This window comes from Rattus norvegicus, chromosome 2 (genome assembly GCF_021556685.1).
Source record: "Rattus norvegicus strain SHRSP/BbbUtx chromosome 2, alternate assembly SHRSP_T2T, whole genome shotgun sequence".
NCBI classification, from domain to species: domain Eukaryota; kingdom Metazoa; phylum Chordata; class Mammalia; order Rodentia; family Muridae; genus Rattus; species Rattus norvegicus.
In genome coordinates this window covers 137,527,004-137,542,830 of record NC_141535.1, presented here as the reverse complement: position 1 = coordinate 137,542,830, position 15,827 = coordinate 137,527,004, and the positions used below count along the sequence as shown (strand labels likewise).

The following is a 15,827-nucleotide window of genomic DNA, read 5'->3' as shown; positions in this document are numbered from 1 at the left end:
TCTGAGGGATTTTTGGCTAATTTTTTTTCATTGTACACATTTTATTTACAGTTTTGTACACTGTCTTAATATGGATGGGACCGCTTTTCTACTTGAGCCATTGTAACCAAAGCAAAATAACCTAAGTAATACAAAGTGTTAAAGTACAGCATAAAGATACAAAAGCAGACAACTAATTCTAGTTAGGAATGTAATTATGGTGTTACATTTTTATAGTCCACAATTATGTTTAGGGATCACACATAGATCACTGATTTGAATGAAATGCATAAATTTGTAGCAAAGCTTTGTAGTTACAAAAAAACAAAAAATTACCAAAGAATGTACAAATTTAATGTTTATTCCATATTCCTGGATCCTTCACCAATGTTACATGAGGAAAAAAACAAAAGCAAAACAAATGAAAAACTGAAATCAGAATCACTAATGTTATCAAGGAGGGAAGCAAATAAATTAACATCTAGCAGCCATCAGCAAGAGGACAGCAAGGACAATGCTGTGACAGGAAACAGAAGGTTGCTAGGAAGCTGTACTTAGACTCTCACACCAGCAAATCCGCTCCTGCATGGAGTGGAACAAAACCAGATCTTTTCCTGCTAAGGTGACAGAAATGCACGTTCTTTTTCGAATACTGTGGAAAGTCAAGTGTGTGTCATGGTAATTCTACCCGGCTGTTACAGAGCGGGCCAGGAACACATCTGTGGGTTCTGGGGTGACGTATACTGTAATTCTTTGATTGGGATAGTGGACACACTAGCAAAAATTGGGGTGGGGGAGGAGAATGAACACAGAAGTACAAGACAAAGGCGAATGAGACTTCTCTTATATCTTAGCAACACTTGGATGGAATCAGCTTCAGTGTGGTCCACTCTGCTTTGATGAGGCTTTGGTTCAGCTCCCAATCTCGATTGCGTGACGCAGTCTCCTGTGAGAATACTCAGAAGGTGTCTTCTTAAACAACAAACCTATTTTTAGTGGTGGAGCCGCTCTTTGTAGCTGTGTCTGCGTGGGACTGATAACCAATCACTGTCTTCGGAGGAAGTCCTAACCTTTCCTTGTATACCCTCCCTATGTGTGTGACTGCATCTCTGTTTTCACATTCAGTCATCCATATTGCTATCTTATCACCTTTAGCTCTAACATTGACAACAGCTCCACACACGTCATCACTGTAGTCATCAAAAGATTCTCCAATAAGGCACAGCAGTGTCTCTAGCCAAAAGCGATCGAGGTCACTTCGTCTCTGCTGCTTGTTCAATGTAATTAGCCATCGTCCTCCCCGTTTGTTTTTCTCATCTTCCCACATAGGCTCAATACCATCCTTAAAAAGTGAGTAGTCACAGCCAGGCATTAAATTACTAAACAACTGGATATGGTTGTATAGAGCCCAAAAGTCTTCAACAGTATCAAACTTAGAGATCAATCGAAGGTTTGCTTGCCAAGTTTTGCTTTTATCATTTTTAAAAAACCAGAGTGCCCACCTGTTCTGTAGAGGGTGTTTAATATAGTGCTCTGGGTTAGCAACCTCCTGATTAGACTCTTTTTTCCTCTTCCGCAGGTGGGGGATTAGTGGTAGGGGTGGTTTCCGGTTCCACAGTCGCCATCTTAGATCGATCTGATCGCACACCATTTTTGCCTAATTTTAAGTGAAAGGATCCACTTCTAAGCCATATCTCTGAAGTGGGCAGACACACCTTAAATCTACTTTTGAGGTAGGAAGATCCACTTCTAATCTGGCCCACACCTTCTGCTGAGAGCCTACAAAAACATGAAAGAAGGAAGCTTTTATTCTTTGCTTGCTTGCTCCTGCCTAGCTAGCAAGGTCATTTTTCACTGGCATTAGAGTTTACTTCCTCAGGACTCTGTCATACGCTGAAGACAGCTGAGACATCCAGCCTTACGGACTGATCAATTGATGGATTCCTGGACCTTCTATACATAGGCAGCCATTGTTGGATTAGCTGGACCACAGCCTGTAAGTCATTCGAGTGTGTGTGTTTGTTTGGGTGTGATAGATAGATAGATAGATAGATAGATAGATAGATAGATAGATAGATAGATAGATAGATAGATGATAGATAGATAGATAGATAGATAGATGGATGACAGATAGAAGACAGACAGATAGATTCTATAGGTTATATATAATATCTGCTATATAAAAAGATAAACAGGCGTCTCTGACAAAAGGTCAGGACTTTGAAATTTGAACATTCAGAACTGTTTGATGACCCAGGTCAACAGAAACCATTCTATGTACAGTAAAGAAAACCATAATCATGCTATTTATTTTTAATAGATTACCCTTATAGAGTTTCAGGTATGGAGCCTGACAATAAGCAGTGGCTACTGGCGTCAGCGTGGATAAATGGGAATTTACATCCTTGTCTGTATGCTAGTTTTTCAGCAGTGAGAGTTTGGGGTGTGTACATTAATGAAAGGAACATTCTGTGACCGTATTAAAATGTTTGTATTGACTGAACTGTGAGAGGATTCATAATAAGTTAAGCAGTTTCAATGCCTTTTCTCAACTGTACACTAGGTCTCTCATTAAGGTTTCACAGATGCTTTAACTAATGTCACTATAACATTCATCACATCCGATCAAACGCTGTGTAGACAGTTGTGACTTGGTGAGACATACTGAACATCAATGAAAGCATTAAGGCTAGTCTTTGCCACAGCAGGCATTTCTCTCCCTTTTGTCTGCATCTGCCTCAGGGTACAACCGAGTACCTCGATGAACAGCACAAGGGAGCTTGCGACCAGTGGAAGTAAAGATCTCCAGTGCGATGACACCAGTTCTCACCTCCTTAGTTCTTTCACTGTTTGATTACTGACTCACTCTAGAAAGGCGGGCACACCGTGGCTGCCCAGAGTAGAAATGGACCAAGGAAGATATGCATGAAGAAGTGTATCTATGCTGTTTGAAGTGGTAGGTTTATACGCATGTATGACTTTCCGAACTATGACTTTATGACTTCTTTCTTTCTTTCTTTTTTTTTTTTTTCTTTTTCTTTTCGGAGCTGGGGACTGAACCCAAGGCCTCATGCTTGCTAGGCAAGCGCTCTACCACTGAGCTAAATCCCCAACCCCTATGACTTTATAACTTAAGCAGGCACTATTTCTTGTACATAAATTATTGCTTTATAAGCTAATGAGATAGAATATATTCTAGACTTTGGTTTACTCACATTTCCAGTTTGGGAACTAAGTTCAGATACCATTTGCAGGACTACACAAAACAAAAACAAAACAACAAAATGTGTGAAAGATGCTAACAGTTACAGGGTCCTTCACACACCAGGTGTCCTGACCACGCTCAATCTTACTTAGTCTCACTGTTGTACATATGAACCAAAACAAGCCCCTGCCTTGAGTACGTTTCCAGCTCACCCACATCTGACCATAACCACACTGTGGATCACTTCATCCCACTGCTTTTTAATAGATAATTTTTTTTTTTGGTTCTTTTTTTCAGAGCTGGGGACCGAACCCAGGGCCTTGCACTTCCTAGGCAAGCGCTCTACCACTGAGCTAAATCCCCAACCCCGATTTTCTTTTAAAATGCAAGTTTAGGGCTGGAGAGATGGGTCAGTGGTTAAGAGCACTAACTGCTCTTCCAGAGGTCCTGGGTTCAATTCCCAGCAACCACATGGTGGCTCACAACCATCTGTAATGGGATCCAATGCCCTCTTCTGGTGTGTCTGAAGACAGGGACAGTATGCTCATGTACATAAAATAAATAGATATTTTTTAGAAAAGTACAAGTCTGAAAACTAACTTGGATATGTGTTTCTTTGAATGTAGCTCACCATGGTTCTCTATGAGTTTCTTCTAACGATGCAAAGCAAGATCAGTTTGTCTTTCTACTACACCCACCCTCATACTTTTTCGGCCCCTCTGCTGCTGCCACCTGGAATTCAGCTAGATCCTTCATTTAAGTTTTAAATCCCATAACTACTCCTACAATGAGATTCTAGGCTCATATTGGTATGCTTGTGGTAAGTGTCTCAATATTCCCTTGAAAGGTGACCACAAATGAAGACTGTTTACGTACTACTAACACCAGCTCTCGTGTGTTGTTACTGAACCTTTGAACTGTAACAAGGCATTTGCTATACGCTAGATTCCTTTCTGGACAAGCAGTACGCAGCCAAATAAAGGAATGTGCATATTCAACAGGTGGGAATAATTCTAAGAATTTCCCCAGATTATGAGTCCCTCTCTGTATTCTTTGGTTAATGCCATATATTTTTGCTGACCATTTCAGGCACACTTACTGACTCCTATTATCTTCCTTTTGTGTATAACCCTTGCATCCTCCTCAAATAACTGAATGCATTTACCAAGATGTGTTACATCCTTGGAATTTGATTAGAATTCTATGTTCCCATATGCACAATTTTATTTAATTATCTCAGACTGATTTGCTTCGGGGACCCGCATTTGATCCCTATAATCTATTCTCCTCCTTCCTCAGGAATAAATGGAATAACTACTGATGAGGGGAGCAGCCCTGGATTTCTCCTTATGGGATTCCCAGGCACCGGGAAGGTTTAGATGGCACTTTCCCCCCTATTTTTACTAGTTTACATGCAAGTTTATGTGGCAGCTCTCACAGGGAGCCTCCTAATCGTTCAGCTCACCACTCATCTGTAAACCCCAAGGTACTTTCTTTATTTACGTATATTAGTACTTCATTTGCATTATGTCTGCGTGCTAGAAATGGACATCAGACAGAAGAGAGCATCAGATCTCATCACAGATAGTTGTGAACCATCATGTGGTTACTGGGAATTGAATTTAGGATCTCTAGAAGAACAGCAAGTACTCTTAAACACTGAGCCATTGTGGCCTTAACCCTGCTGGTTAAGATTGAAGTTGACCATGACAAGTTGGCTCATTTGAGCTTGGCACTAAAGGAGGACTCCCATTACCAGCAGGCCTCACCCTTCTCTGACCTTGTCTAGGGATTCAAATCCCTACACCCTCTTCCTGGGAAAGGTCAAGTAGTTCTTCACCAACCCACGTGTTAAGCTTCCTCTTTTCTTCTTCCTCTTTTCTCCATAAGAACCACCCAGCAAGCACCTAGGATTCTTAGAATCAATACAAATGAGGCACTCATTTGTATTTAAAACTCTAACCAATCATTTTCATTTACCCCAAAAACTCCTCCTTCCCACTCTCCAAGGTCCATATACATCCCTGATTCACCTTGAATAGAGTGCATGCATCCAATCCCACCCCATATACAGGTATGCACACAAGCTGAGATTGTGTAAGAGAGCTGTTTCACAGAAGACCACCAGAGAAGGCCTTCTCTTAAAGGAGCTATAATATTCAAAGAAAGCTTCCCCCAACTCCCGCCAGCCAGACTGAGATCCTGTAGAAGCCCACCCATTCCAGACTCTGCTTCATCCTTCCAGCCCACTCAATGTGCAGTAGTATCTGGTCACCCTGAGAGGAAGGAAGCAGAGGATGGAGAACCACAGCAGGCCCTCAGAACGTGAGACACAGCCAGTTAATGCATACTGAAGGGCTCCAACTTGACAAGACAGACTCCATCTTGTAACCAGGCCTCTACTTTAGACACTAGGCCCTGTCCTCAGGTTAAACTCTGATTACTGGAAAAACCACAAACTTGTTCCAGGAAGGAACCACCCTAGTCACAGGCCACCAGCAGGAAAATACCTAATGTTCCAGAGGCTATAGATAGATACCAACTGAAATCACTGTTAGCCAATCATATAACTGCCAAGTTGATAAGCCTCTCACCCTGCTGTAACTACAATAAAAAGGTTGAACCTTAGGTGTGTGGGGTCTTCTCTATTCCTAGCTGTGTCAGAGGGGCCTGAGGGTCCAAGCTTGAGCATATAAATTTGACTTCTGGTGGCCTTTGGGGACCCTCAGATCTGGGCATAATATCTGGGGACTTGTCCAGGATCCCCAAGCCCCACCCCCAAGAACCCCTGAACTGTTGAGTCAAAACCTAGCTGGTACGAGTCTGAATGTTTGTCCTCTATCTTGGTTGTCTCAGTACTCTACCCTTAATACTGCTGTAAGCAGTCTAGGCAGACACACTGGACAACCATGGGCCACAGGACTTGGGAGACATCCCAGACCTGCATGTAGGGGATTGGATCCCCCACGTAGACTTGAAGAGACAAAGCTGGTCACTCCCAAATCATGCAGTGTGAGATGGTCTTCTCCCTTTCTTTTTACCTCTGATCGCCAAGAGGATTAACTTATTGTCTTTTGTCCTTCTGTTTGCTCTTTGTCTGACTTATTTCTTTGTGACCGATCCATGGGACAGACTTAGACCATTTTTTTTTTAAGATTTATTTATTTATTATATATAAGTACACTGTAGTTGTCTTCAGATGCACCAGAAGAGGGCATCAGATCTCATTACAGATGGTTGTGAGCCACCATGTGGTTGCTGGGAATTGAACTCAGGACCTCTGGAAGAGCAGTCAATGATCTTAACCACTGAGCCATCTCTCCAGCCCCTAGACCATTCTTTAATGCTGTTCTTAGACCATTTCAAGGACTCTAAAATTAGTCCTCGACTCTAGGCTTAGATGTTAAGAAGGCCAAACTAGCAGCATTTTGTAGGAATGAATGGCCAATCTTCATCAGTTGGCTGACCCCCAGAGGGGGTTCCAGAGGGGATTTGGCAGCTGCCCATGATTTTTAGGACCAAGGACATCATCTTTGGTCAATTGGGACACCCAGACTACATAACCACCTAGCAGGATCTGGTCCAGGACCCATCAGAATGGCTCAGGCCACCATCCTTGCCCTGGGAAACAGGGAGAAATGAAAAACTGAAACTAACCCCATGGCCCATCTTTATCTTGTCTTAAAGGATGGCACTGAGGAAGACCTTCTCTTTTTACCCCTGCCTTACTGACCCCCTATAGGGGATCACCCAATGCCTCAATCTAAGGCCCCAGGAGGGGCTCAAGGACCCTCCTTGGTGAGCCCACCTCATACCTGAGGGAGAGCCCAATGAAGGCTGCCTCCACTGCCCGAGGCTAAGTTCACTATTCTCCCCTTGAGGGCAATAGGTGTGTAGGACGATGAGGGGAACCAACTGATGCAATGCTGGCCCTTCACCAGTGACCTATATAACTGGAAATTCTAGAACCCTAAGTTCTCAGAGATACCAGTTGTATTAGTCGACTCACTAGATTCTGTCATTTTTACCCACCAGCCCACTTGGGATGACAACCAACAGCTCTTGCAGATCCTCTTCACTACCGAGGAGCAACAGAGGGTTTTAAATGAGGCCCAGAAATTAGTCCGGGGAGCAGATGGGGCTCCTACTACTAACCAAGCTCTGATTGTTGTAGGCTGTCCCTTGACCAGACTAGACTGGAATTTTTAACTCTGCAGAAGGTAAGAAGCTTCGGCTCCACTGCCAAACTCTAATGGGAGTCTCAAGGTGGCTGCAAACTGACCAACCAAAGTGGCCAAGGTATATAATGTGCATCAGGAAAAGACAGAATCACCTGAAGCCTTCTTAGAAAGGATTATGGAGGCCTATCTCACCTACACGTCCCTAGGCCCAGAGGCAGCTGAGAAGAAGTCAGCAGTCATTATGGCCTTTGTAAAGCAGGCTGCCCTTGATACCAGGTGAAAATTGTAGAGAACAGTTGGCTAGGGGATAAGAGTTGGCAGGAAATGCTGGTGGAAAGTGTAAAACAACAGAGAAACACCCGAGAAGAAACAGTTATGAGCCATGATCACCACCAGCGAATGACACGTGGCCAAGATCCTTCTAGCCATGTCAGCATATACCCATGATGAGAAACATTGCCAACTGTGCCATCTCGAGGCTGGAAAAGGAAGTGGCCCCCAACAAGAGGGGAAGCAGAAAGCTCCAAAAGAAGTATAAGGAGATGGGACATTGGGGTCAAGGCACCAAGAAACCTCCAAAGAGGGACCAAGGCCAGGAGTGTTTGTAAGTCCTCTAGTTGGAAGAACTTAGTGACAAGTGGGGACAGGGTTCAGAACCCCTCCCCAAACCCAAAGTAACCCTTAAAGTGGAGGGAAAACCCTTTAATTTCTTAGTAGACATAGGGCACAACATTCAGTCCTAATCCAATCCCATGGCAAACCTCAAGGAAACCATGGGTACAAGGGGGCCACTGTTATGAATCAGTATACATGGACTACCCAAAGAACAGGCCAGTATCCCACTCCTTCATAATCATACCAGACTGCCCCCTACCCCTTCTTGGGAAAAGATTTGCTGACCAAGATAGGAGTTCAGATCTCCTTTGATCAAAAGGGGACCTCTGTCACAGATCACAGGGGGTGCCTCATTCACACACTCACCCTGTCTCTAGAAAATAAATATAAATTGCTCCAAAGATCAAGCTTTCTCCCAGATGAGATCTCAGTTTTGGTTAACTGAATTTCCTCCTGGCTTGGGAAGAAACTGGAGGAATGGGGTTGGAGGTCTGCCATTTGGATTGAACTGAAACCAGGGGCAACTCCTACCTGAATAAGACAGTATCCAATGCTCCAAGAAGCCAAAGCAGGTATCACAACCAACATTAGAAGGCTCAGGGCATACTGTACCTTGCCAATCTCAATGGAAGATGACCCTCCTCCCCCATCAAGATGCCCAACCCCAATGATTATAGACTAGTCCAGAACCTCAGAGAGGTAAATAGAGTTATAGACATACAACCCATAGTACCAAACTGTATACTCTCCTGAATTTGTCATAAACTTCCAAGAGTTGGTATACACTATTGGACCTCAAAGATGCTTTCTTTATCCCCCAGAGCCAACCTTTGTTTGCCTTTGAATGGCATGACCCAGAAAATGAATTCAATGGACAATATAGATCAGACTTCCACAAGGATCCAACCATGTTTAAGGAGGCTCTAAATGAAGATCTGGGTCAGTATAGGCGGAAACACCCCAATATCACCCTCTTGTAATGTGTAGTTGACCTCTTGGTGGCAGCAGAGACCATGGAAGAATGTCAACAGAGTACTGAGGATCTGCTAATGGCACTGGGGAAATTAGGCTATGCGGCATCAGCTAAGAAGGCTCAAATCTGTCCACAAGAGGTAACATACTTGGGATACATCCTAAAAGGGGGCCAACTGTGGTTATTGGAGGCCCCAAAAGAGATCATTTTGAAGATCTCCACACCCATCATAAGATAGGAGGTCAGAGAATTCTTGGGATCAGCAGGGTCTGGCACCTTTGGGTCCCTAATTTTGCAGAATTGGCAAAACCCCTCTATGAGGCAACCAAGGAAAAGGAGCCCTTCCAATGGACAGAGTCCATGAAGGCACTTTGAGTAGATTCAAACAGACCTTACTAATGGCTCCCCACATTGGGGCTACCTGACATCATCAAGCCCTTCCAGCTTTATATAGATAAAAGCAAACCATAGCTAAAGGCAAGGGCATAGCTCACTCAAACATTAGGCCCCTGGAATTGCCCAGTGGCATACAAAGAAATATGCCCCATAGCCTCTGCATGGACTCCCTGATTGAAAACTATCTCGACACAGCCTTGCTAGTCAAGGACATGGACAAATTGACTCTGGAGCAAGAACTTTACATTACCACTCCCCATGCCATTGAAGGGGTTCTCAACTCCCAGATCAATGGATAAGCAATCCATGTATGACTCTCTACCAAAGTCAGCTACTAACCCCACACCTCACCCTGTGTATTCATTTCCTACCAAGGGCTGTCCTGAACCCAGCCTCTCTGCTACCAGACCCAGATTTGGAGCCCCACTACATGATTGTCCAGGGACACTAAGCCAGGTGCACAGACTCAGAAACTATATGGGTGCTCGCTCTGCCAATCGGCACTCCAATACAACAGGCCAAACTCATAACCCTACCAGAAGCCCTAACATTGGAAAAAGGCAAAAGACTCAACATTTATCTAGAGAGCGCACATGCCTTTGCTACAGCCCATGTGGGGCCCGGAGAGAGGATTCCTGACTGCTGAAGGAAAGAGTACCAAAAACAAACAGAGGATCCTAAAGCAGTTGGAGACTCTTTGGCTTCCAAAGAAACTGACTATTCCACACTGCTCAGGCCACCAAAAGGAAGCTATGCCTGAGGCAAAGGGTAATCACAGGGCAGACTTGGCAGCCAAGGCAGCAGCTCTCAATCCTGTAGGAGCTTCGACTTTCCAACTGCCTGACCTAGGAACTCCAATCCTACCAGATAGGCCTGAATCCTCCAAAGAAGATGTTGTCTCTATTCGAAAACTGCCTATGTCCCATAAGCCTGAGGGCTGGTGGCTCACTGGAGACTGAAAAAGAATCCTGCCCAGTAATTTGGCAGCCAATCTGCTCCAGCATGGACACCCACTTGGGCACCAGGAAAACTGAGGACCTGATAAAAAGGCAGACTTCAGATCCTCAACCTCAGGTCCTAGGTGGGACAGACTGCCTCCAAATGCTTGAACTGGAAGCTCACTAATGCAGAGTATCAACCAAAGGATAAAGGATCCAGCTGCAGGGCGCCAAACCTGGCACCCACTGGGAAGTGGACTTTACTGAGGTAAGACCAGGAAATACAGTTACAGGTAGCTATTAGTGCTTGTAGACACCTTTTCAGGATGGACTGAGGCCTACCCCGCCAGGCATGGAATGACACAAATAGTGATCAAGAAGATACTAGAGGAGGTGCTTCCCAGGTATGGTATGGAATGCCAGCCCTCCTAAGCTCTGACAAGGGACCTGCCTTCACTGTTCAGGTAACATGGGATGGCTAAAGCCATTGGGGCGGATTAGAAACTACATTGTGCTTACAGGTCTCAAGAAAGGTAGAGAGGATTAATAGAACTCTAAAGAGACCCTTACTAAATTAACCATAGAGACTGGAAGGGATGGGATGGCTCTCCTCCCCTTTGCCCTTAATAGGGTTTACAACATACCCTGTACATTGGGTTTAACCCCTTATGAAATCTAGTTTGGAAGACAACCCCCCTCCCATTTTACCTAACCTAAAATCTGAAGTGTTCACTGAAATCGATGATCACCACTTACTTTACTCTCCTGAACTTCTAGCCCACACCCAAAGTAATGCTGGCCTCATCCGAAGGCTATGTATGAGGCTACACCACCTCTATTCCCTACCGCTATTGCCCTGGAGACTGGCTGGGTCTTCCTATGAAGGCACCGGAAGGAAACCCTAGAGCCCTAACTGGGAGCCCTAGCTGGAAAGGATCCTACGTCAATGGCCCTAACAACATCCACTGCCCTCAAGATTGACAGGATTGCTACCTGGATACATCACATGCATGCCAGTCTTGCAGACCCACATCCAGACCCAGAGGACATATCCCCACGATGGAGCATTTCCTGAGACTAACGGAATCCACTAAAACTCAGGTCCCAGCGCTCCTCTGCCCATTGACCTGGGTTGTATGCATCTTGCTTTCAGGAGTTGCTGCTCTTTCCCTGGTTCTAGCCCTCACCAGCCCTGTAACCAAATCTGGAGTTTGAGCGATGAATCTACCAGTGATCTTCTCCACCAGCAGAGCAAGACTGCGCCCCTCTGTACCTGGTTCCCCAACCTCCACTTCAACCTGACTAACATACTTGGATTCTCCTGGGCTGATGGATTCCTCAGCACACACCACTTCTATGTTTGCCCTGGGTACAAAAACCACGACAAGACCTGGCAGCAACAATGTGGGGGGAGCTGAATCCTTCTTCTGCACATTTGGTAGGACACATTTGGTGGGATCCCTCTGTCAGGACGGACTTCATTCAAGAAAGCTGAAAGTATGATGACCAAATTAGTCACGGACACTGGGCAGTGCAACCCCGTCCTCATTAGGTTTACAGACTTGGGAGAAGAGGCTGACAGATGGGAACTGGGAAAAACCTGGGGGCTCCAAATTTATGATAAAGATAGATTGGGAAGCAGGGACTATGGCAGCCTCTTTACAATCGAACTAGATAAGCAAATACTTTACAAAACCTGCACCTATAGGCCTAGGCCTTGGCCAGTCAGACAATCCCAACCATATACACCACCACATGGCATGGACAAATCCATGTCCGAACCTCCCACAGAGAGTCCCCTAATAGACCCTGGCCCACTACATCTCAAAGCCACCTACCAAGTGCTTACCCAGTCTCACACAGATCTAACTGAGAACTGTCAGCTATGATTGAATGCCAACGCTCCACAGTATGATGTAGTAGCCCTTAACCGCTCTGTAACAGAATGTCAGGGACTTTGCAGTTGCTCTTGAGACAAGGGCTCTGCATAGGTAATTCTGTGTCCCCAGATACTCCCTCTTTTGTAACACCCCAGTAGTTTAGACAGGTTCAGGGAACTTGGTTCCTCCTGATAACACAATGAAGTCTTAAATTCCTCTGTTTATTTCTGTGTCCTGGTACAACTCATTCCAAAGATAATGTATCATTCAGGAGAAAATGTCTTAATCATCTTGCTCCTGGGCCTCATATATGATGCAAAAGGGAACCTATAACTGCCATTGTCCTGTTCACCCTCTGAGGTATAGGTATTGCTGGGGCTGTAGGCACTGCTCTGGTATTGCAGGGTACTCATTACAGGTCGTTGAGGCTGGCTATTGACAGGGATGTTCAGAGACCAGAAAAATCAATGTCTGCCTTAGAAAAATCACTCTCTTCCCCGGCTGGTGTTGTGTCACAGAATAGAAGAGGATTAGATCTATTGTTCTTACAGCAAGGTAGACTATGTGTCCCATTAGGAGAAGAATGTTGTGTCTATGCAGACCAGACTGGCCAAGTTAGGGAAAAGGTGACAGAACTAAGAAAGAGAGCGGAGGACAGAAAATTAGAGATGGAACAAAATCAAGGATGGTGTAAAAGCATGTTTAACCGATCCCTTGGCTGACTACCTTAATATCTACCCTTGCTTGTCTACTAGTAATACACTTACTAACACTCACCTTTGGGCCTTGAATACTACATGTTAACTAACTTTGTTAGAGAACGGATTAGTGAAGTTCAATTCATGGTCCTTAGGTCTCAATATCAACCCTTGGACCCATATTGGGCCTGCCTTAGATACTTGTGAAGGGGAGAACGAAGGGTCCCAACTTGACAAGACAGACTCCATCTTGTAACCAGGCCTCTATTTTAGACACTAGGCCCTGTCCTCAGGTTAAACTCTGATTACTAGAAAAACCACAAACTGTTCCAGGAAAGATTCACCCTAGACATGGGCCACCCGCAGGAAAATACCTAACGTACCAGAGGCTATAGATAGATATAGATTGCTTAAGCCAACTGAAATCTCTGTTAGCCAATCATGTTACTGCCAAGTTGAAAGCCCCTCGCCCTGCTGTAACCACAATAAAAAGGCTGAACCTTAGGTGTTTGGGGTCTTCTGCATTCATAGCTGTGTCAGAGGGGCCTGAGGATCTGAGCTCAAGGCCTTGAATAAAGACTCTTTGCTTTTGCATACAAGTTCAACTCCTGGCAGTCTTTGGGGATCCTTGGATCTGGAAATAACATATACCAAGCCCCAATGTACTCCTAAGAAAGTTGATTATGTTGGACTTTGGTTACATCTCTGTGTGGGACAATAGACCATGCCAGGAAACTTGGTAAGGTAGAGTGTGTCTGAGACCCCAGCACTCAGGTACATACCAGAGATGGTAGGCACCTCCCTGCTTCCTGTCAGATTCCCGGCCTGGAACCCGTGTCCACACTCCTCACATTGGTCACATAGCCCAAAACAGAGTTCTCTATGCTAATGAGTTACCTAGAGACCCTGAGGGTTTAGCCAATAAGCTTCCCTTCCCAGACATTCCTCCCTGCAAAGGTATGTAATCTCTGGTCCATCCTGAGAAGTTGATATGCATCCATTTTCCATGATGAACAACCAATAAACAGTTTGGATCCAAAGACTGTCTCTATCATCTACCACTGCCACAGGGAGCATGGAGCAGGTCGTTGCCTACAGAGCTGTAGCCTAAGTCTCCCATAGAAAGCCTCTCTGCACTTCCAGACAACTGTGGCTACCTTCACGGCTGAGCTAAGCTGGTCATCATCGTCCTCAGCCTGAGAGGACTCCTAGTCGCTGTCTGTGGACCTCAAGCCTTTGTTCCTGATTCCTCTGTGTGGCACTCCAGCAGTAACTAGATGTCCGAGAGTCAGGAAACCCCAACTTTGGCCCCACAATCTCAGACCGGGTTTCCCACTCCCCTGAGCCGTGTCTGAGTGGTTCCCTAAAGCCCGGCACCCGATGGCTAAGCACTTCCTGTGTTTTGCCTCCTCAGCAGCATGTCCTACACCCCAGCGGTGGGGAGGAACATGGACCTACTTGCTTCATTTCCCATATCGATTATCAGCCTTTGTACTCAAAACATCTCCATTTCTTTCCTTGGGTGTGTTCTGCAAGTCTTCTTTTTCATGGACTTGACTCTACTGAGACGGCCACCCTTACAGTGATGTCCTATGACTGCTATGTGGCCATCTCCTGGCCTTTGCATTATAAGGTGCTTGAATCCAGATAATGGCTATGCTATACTGTGCTGGCTGGTTCTGTGTGTCACCTTGACACAAGCTGGAGTTTTCACAGAGAAAGGAGCCTCCCTTGAGGAAATGCCTTGATGAGACCCAGCTGTCAGGCATTTTCTCAATTAGTGATCAAGGGTGGGTGGGCCCAGACCACTGTGGGTGGTGCCATCTCTAGGCTGGTAGTCCTGAGTTCTATAAGAAAACAATCTGAGCAAGCCAGGGGAAGCAAGCCAGTAAGTAACATCCCTCCATGGCTTCTGCATTAGCTCCTGCTTTCTGACCCGCTTGAGTTCCAGTCCTGACTTCCTTTGGTGATGAACAGCAATGTGGAAAGTGTCAACTGAATAAACCCCCTTTCCTCCCCAAGGGGTCGTGATGTTTTGTGTAGAAATAGAGACCCTGACTAAGACACCTAGCTCGGTGCGATGATGTCTGGGTTCCTGCAGCATTCTCATCACCATGCTGAGGGTCCAATAGACTTCACCATTTTTTTTTCTGAGATACTCCACAGCTCAAGGCTCTTAGGCCCAGGGTGACAATCAAGGAGATTAGGTTTCCATCGCAGCCATTGTAATAACCATGGTCACAATCACCCTCTCATGCACGCACATTCTCTCTACCACCACATGGTTTCCAACCAAAGGCAAGAGATCAAAACCATTTCCACTTGCATTCTGCATGTGGGGTCAGGTAGCGCTGCCTATGTAAAGACAGCTTCAAATTCTCTCTCCTGGGGCTGGGGATTTAGCTCAGTGGTAGAGCGCTTACCTAGGAAGCGCAAGGCCCTGGGTTCGGTCCCCAGCTCCGAAAAAAAAAAAAAAAGAACCAAAAAAAAAAAAAAAGAACCAAATTCTCTCTCCTTTTTAGATATTCTTCTGGCTGTGTTCTACACAGTTGCACCTCCCATCCCTGTATCCCCTCATTTATGGTCTGAGGAATAAGGACATAAACACAGCCTCACAAAGAATGTGGTTAGAAATACCTGATTAGAGACTACACTAACAAATTCCTTTTCTAACCAGATAATGCTTCTGCCTGCTGAGTCTCCTTTTGATTTTTTTAAACATGAAATTCACTGCAGTCTAGAAGTACTGTTTATAACTTTTGGGTGAATTCAAAACGTTAGACTATATCTTTGTATATTTTTACATGTTATTTTAATCAAATTTTCATGATTTGCATTTCTCATTAGCTAATATAAAACTATACTTCCATTAATTATGAGTTAATTCTGTATGTATACAGGAGAACAAGATCAAATGTAGTTTATAGCAATCAAATATAAAACAAGGGCAATGTATACTCCA

At 44.9% G+C, this 15,827-nt stretch overlaps 1 pseudogene; it reads right to left on the bottom strand.

Annotated features, from left to right (window-relative positions):
* Positions 1 to 806: 806 nt before the first annotated feature.
* Eif4e-ps3 (eukaryotic translation initiation factor 4E, pseudogene 3) lies at positions 807 to 1,617 on the bottom strand (annotated as a pseudogene).
* Between the last annotated feature and the right edge of the window lie 14,210 nt (positions 1,618 to 15,827).